This window comes from Alligator sinensis, unplaced genomic scaffold (genome assembly GCF_000455745.1).
Source record: "Alligator sinensis unplaced genomic scaffold, ASM45574v1 scaffold223_1, whole genome shotgun sequence".
Lineage (NCBI taxonomy): Eukaryota > Metazoa > Chordata > Crocodylia > Alligatoridae > Alligator > Alligator sinensis.
In genome coordinates, this window is record NW_005841936.1 from 1,687,654 (window position 1) to 1,693,658 (window position 6,005).

The 6,005-nt window shown below is 40.7% G+C and overlaps 1 long non-coding RNA gene across 1 annotated transcript; it reads right to left on the reverse strand.

Annotated features, from left to right (window-relative positions):
• Positions 1-80: 80 nt before the first annotated feature.
• On the reverse strand, positions 81-5,519 carry LOC102377875. Its single transcript, XR_323341.3, has 3 exons — positions 5,473-5,519; positions 4,398-4,457; positions 81-425 (listed from the first exon to the last, which is right to left on the reverse strand). It is a non-coding gene; the product is annotated as an uncharacterized LOC102377875 (long non-coding RNA).
• Positions 5,520-6,005: the final 486 nt, after the last annotated feature.

The following is a 6,005-nucleotide window of genomic DNA, read 5'->3' on the forward strand; positions in this document are numbered from 1 at the left end:
CCTTTCTCTCTTTTATCAATCTGCCTCCATAGTGAGGTGAGCTTGTTCAAAATGATCAATGTCTTGTCATACGTAATGGTGCCAGGGGGTGTTATTGAGTGCTTGAGCCTCCCAGGTATTGATGTTACTATTTCATTTCTTTAAATTGTCCTTCCAGGTGTCCTTAAAGCTCTTCTTTTTCCAATCTCTAAAGCAGTGATCATAGATGAGTTGGGAGTACAGGGCCTGTTTTGAGAGCCACCTGTCAGGCATCCTTATGACATGTCCTGTCCAATGGAGCTGGTGCCATATAAACATGGTTTCGATGCTGGTGGTGTTTATTTGAGCCAGAACACTAGCCTTCATTCTTCTGCCCTTCCAGTTGATATGGAGGATTTTCCAAAGACATTGCTGAGGGTAATGTTCTAAAGCTTTCAGGTATATCTCTATATATCACAAAGAGCACAAATTAATGACCAGCACCCAGCAGGTATGTCAGTGATATATGGTTTCCTGAACTTCATTCCTTCGTGTAGAGGAATGAGAGATATGGCTCCACTGTTATCCCACTGGAAGTAAGGACAGGCTTGTGATTTATTCTCCACAAGGTGGTTTAGTAGAGCTTTGTACCTTCTTGTCCCAGTACCTGGGTAGGAGCAAGCTTAGCTTGATCCTAACACTTATAAAATAATTCATAGACTACATAAAGAAAATAAGTTAAAACAGAGCTATGCAAAAGCAAGCTGCCAAATTCTAGCTTTATGCAAAGTAAAATGATCCGTGATCAGCTGCCCATAAATCTATTTTTATGGCCTTGTCTTGTGGCACTCTTCACCAAAGTAGCTGAGTGCTTCAAAAACACTAATGAATTTATCCTCACAACAAACATCTGAGCGGCATTTTTTATAGATGAGGAAACTGTTCAATGAAAGGTTAAGTGATTTGCCTAAGGTACCACAAGTCTGTGGCAGAGTTGACAATAGAATCTGGATCTCCTTGGCATTAAGAAGATTATTTTTCCCCTCAAGGAAGTCAGTTGAGGAAGTGACTTGATCCAATTATGAAATACAGATAATTTTTAGAGGGCTATTGCAAGGGTGGTGTTCCCTTCAACAGTTTTTTTAAACAGTCCACTGTTTCTTTCTCTGCTTCTGCTTAGTCTTTATAAATTTGAATCTAGTGACTCACTGATGCAACATCTTCATATCCCAGCTTAGAAAACAGAAGATTTTGGGTTCCCAAGCATAGATATTTCATCATGATGATGTATTGTTTATCATTGAAATAGCTACTACTTAGAGCTATTTATGAAATGGGGTCGTGAATTGGCATAGGTAGGCATACTGGGTCCCTGAACTGTAAAGATTCTAATATGGTTTTACAAACTCTTTCTCAATAAAGAACCAAACTCTAGTCAACCACATTCCTTATCAGAAAAGCATTACTTTATTGTTAGTAACTCTGTGGGAAGGCAAATCATTCAAAAGGAGAATAAGAAAAGCATTTCTGCAGCTATGGCCTATAAAATATGACCCGTCAAGACAATGGGAAATTTCCTCTCTTTCATATGTTAGAGTAATTATCAGACTGAGTCCTTTAGTAAGGATTGCTATCTGTAGCATCAGTACACTTGCATAAATAATCAGTGTATTAGCATGAGGTTTTAATATACTGGAATTTTAAGTGCAAATTCAACACGCATTTATATCAGGATCTGTGAATAGTTTTTGATTAACTTGGATGTACTTTTGCTTTGTGACAGTCTCTCAATGTTTTTATGGAGATGTTTGGATAACAGAATAATCAGTCTTGTAGACTTCCCACAGTATTTTTGTCTAGAATTATGAAAAGGAAATGTTGGGAAAATTTTATTGTGAAAGATTTTTTTTTAAGAGAAAGAAAGCTCAATACTTTAAGAGGGCTTAATACTGGCCCTAGTCTCTTTAAGTGTGACCTGTACCAAAAGAGGACTGAAAAGTGGGCTTGTATTTTTTTTATTTACTTTATAACATGTTAAAAGGGAATGAGATGCACTTCTGTGAGAGAAAGGGTGTGGAAGCATGAAGAAAGGAATGGAGATCCAGTTTGTTGTGTATATTAGAAATTTAAATCTGGTCTGTCAAGGAAATGTATAGTAGTGTAACCCAGTTGATACACAGCTGGTACCCCATCTTCAGTGAAAGGGATGTCAGTGGGTGTGTGTATGCTGTGGGAGTGTGACTGCCTAGCTGCAGGCCAGCTCACCTCTTTCCCCTACAGAGCAGAGCAGAGCAGAGCAGAGACCAAGGACACCCAGAGAGGCTCAACTATTTACAGGTTTCATTGTACAAAATTATATAAAACTTATAAACATATACATGTATGTATATATATACATATATGTGTGTGTGTCTCTATATATATATATATATATCTCTATATATCTCTATAGAGATATATAGAGATATATATCGATATATATATATATATATCATTGATATATGTGTGTCTATATATATATATAGACACACACACACACATACATGTATGTATATATATACATACATACATACATACATGTATATGTTTATAAGTTTTATATAATTTTGTACAATTAAACCTGTAAATAGTTGAGCCTCACTGGGTCTATATATATATATATATATATAGACACACACACACATATAGGATATATAGTAAGGATATAGACACACACACACACACACACACACACACACACACACGTGTGTGTGTTATTTACCAATATAGGTTTACAAAGACAATAACTCTTATTAACCCTGAACCCAGGTACAGGCCTAGTCCCTGCCCTCGACAGGGCCCTCCAGGCAGCAGGCAAGGGAACACTCAATGATAAAACACAGGTTAGACAGCAAATCAACAAAGGAAAATCTGGCAGTGATGGGACAATAACTGAACATACACAGTGAGATTATATCAAATGAGATACAAATGCATAAAGATAACCAATAAAATGAATTCAGATATAGAGTCGAGGCTGCATTAACAGACCCTGCTAGTAGACTAAATAGAACAGCTTTCAATCCTCTCATAATACAACAACAGAATCCCAACAACACGAGGAACCAGAACACAACTATGGCACAGCAGCTGTGCCCAAAGAAGGAATGGTACCAGGGGAAGGATCCCATTACCTAAAGGAACACCATCACCCTCTCCTAGATCATCCGACTAGGAGGGGACCCATAATCATGAACCCCCGCTTAATAAACAGGGGACCTTAGATTCCTCTCTACACCCAAGGGCGAATTGCCCCCCTTCCTATCAGGGACTTCCCTTTGATCAACCGAAAAGGGGAGGGCCCCTCCTCCCCTGTGGAAATCCCCTTCCCAGGTAAGTCATGACTCCAGCAGCTTTGGTGGGTTAGGCTCATCTCTATCTGGGTTGGATGCAGAATGTCCTCTCTCGCTAGGGTGGTAGGCCCATCCAGTTGCCACTTGCTGCAGGAAGGCCTGAGCTGTCTTGCAAAGCCACCAGACCTGTCAGCCCTTTCTCAACCCTGTGCACCAAAAAGGGCACCTGCCTTGTGCAGGGTAGGGGATCCATGCTGCTTCATGCAGTCCTGGCATCTGGTCAGCTCCACTCAGTTCTCTGCCCCATGCACCGAAGGGGCACCTGCCTCATGCAGGGATGGGGATCTGTGGTGCCTCATGCAGCTGTGGCATCTCATCAGCTCTCCGCCCCATGCACCATCCGTGTGCCAAAGAGGCGCCTGCCTTGTGGGAGGTACAAGGCAGGAGCCTCTGTATACCTTCTGGAGTCCTATACACTAATGCTAGGAGCATGGGGAGCAAGCAGGATGAACTAGCACTCCTGCTTGCAGAAAACACCTACGACTTAGTAGGGCTAACAGAAACCTGGTGGGATTCTTCCCACGACTGGGCGGTACACATTGAGGGTTACAAGCTGTACAGAAAGGATAGAGTGGGGAAGAGAGGGGGAAGGGTTGTGCTCTATGTCAATGAGCGTTATACATCGACCCGTATCAAAACGGAATCGGAGGAGGAGAAAGTAGAAGGATTGTGGGTTAGGTTACATGGAGTTTTGACAGAGGTTGACTGAAACTCCTAATTTCTTTCCCATAGGAAATTCCTACATTTTAGGACTTATCTTCTTCTTGAATTAGGTTGAATAATCAAAATACCAAAATTTTCCATCAAATATATATTTAAAAATCAGTTCAGATATATTGAATCATTTCACTTCAGTGTTGAACTACATTTTAGTCTCTTCTCCATTAACCTCTATCTGCCTCTGGTTTCTGCTACCTCATCAGAGTTGTAGCTGGGGTGCCTTCTGTTACTCTAATAGGCTTCCCTACAAGCCAAAGTCATTGGCCAAATAACATCTCCCAAAATAACCCACAGCCATGCAATTTCAATAACATACCAGTAACATACCAACACTCCAGTTTAGTCAGAAGTGAAACTGTGATATATCCTTCTGCCAAGATGCCCATTCTGTAAAAGAGAAACTGGGTCAGGAGGCCTTCAATTCACATCTTCTATGAAGCACTGTAGTACCACAGGTAAGTGCAGTTTCAGTGTGGTACTGACTTGAAACTAAATGTTCCAGCTGAGTACATTGAAATATGGTGCTTCCACTCAAGTTGCATCTACCCAAAACAAACAATTTCATGTAGGTTTTCGCCAATGAAAGAGAGAAAAAAATAGAGTGAAATCTGAATTTTTCACACAGAAAACTTTGGGTGTGTGCATATTCTGCTAACATGTCATTTGGACAGAAGGTTTCCCCCACCAGCTTTTGTTCCAGAGTTCAACAGGAGCCCTCAAAATGGAGAAGTGAATATTTCTTTTCCCTGAGACTGCATTAACTTATATGCCCTGAACTTCTGTGGAAGTCAAAACAGAAATGGACTTACAGTTGCCAGCACACATGAGCATATTACACTGATTTCTAATGAGTTGAAATGTGCTTTCTGTGCACATTCTCCTATAAGCCACAAATACCATTTTAACCTAGTTCAGAACTATGCGTTAATAGCTGCAGAAATTGTGCTGGATTAATACTCTGACAAATTAAAATAAAGATTGACTTCTTCGGAATTGCAGCATGGTTCCTTCTGTACAGGATGATAAATAATAGCTATTTGCTCAATCAATTTCCTGGAAGCAACAGATGGGGTGAGCTTGGCTGGAATAAACCAATACTAATTAAAACAGTATGTGTACGGCTACTGATGTTTTTGACACTAGAAATATATAAAGAAAAAGCAATCTGTACAATTTATATGCACTATAAACACAAAACAAAAGTAAGAACCATTGCCAAGCTTTTTCTCTTGTAGTTTTTCCTTTCTCATCATCAGCTATGAATGTGACGTGTCACCAATATGCAGAGCAGAGACCAAGATGAAAACACATGAGAAATGCAAGGGACAAATGCTGAAACAGCCTTAAATGCTAATCTATCCCAGGGAATCATCTAAAAGGCACTCAGCCTTCTGGTACTCACAACGCATCCACACTTTCCCTCTTCTTGTCTAACTTGACAAATACAACTAATATCCTGACTTCCCTTTTACTGTGTTTTGCAACCGTAGCTCATGTAGTCAACTGCTACATGAACCTGGGGAAGGCAGTCAGCTTCTAGTGCCTTCATTTTCCCATCTATAAAATGTTTGCAATTAGTCATGTATTTTAAGCTTGAATACTTTGCAAGTCATCATTAATTACCTTTCACTTAATGAATTAGTCACAGGTGTAGCAAGATATTTTAGCACTTGGAGCAGAGGTTGCAAGGGGTAGAGGGAATTATGCTGACCCCTGGAGAGCAGGAGGGAGGGGAAGGCAGAGGGCAAGCAGAATCTTACCTGCACCTGCTTTCTGTACTTGGGAAGCAACTGCTACAACTCCTGCTGTAGCAGCATAAGCTTGACTGCTATAGTTGAGGGATGGGCTGGCAAGCACAGACTCCTTGGGGTCCCTCCTGGTGCCCTGTTCATTCCCCCTCCCCCATCCCTGCTATAATCCTGGGCGCAGGACTGC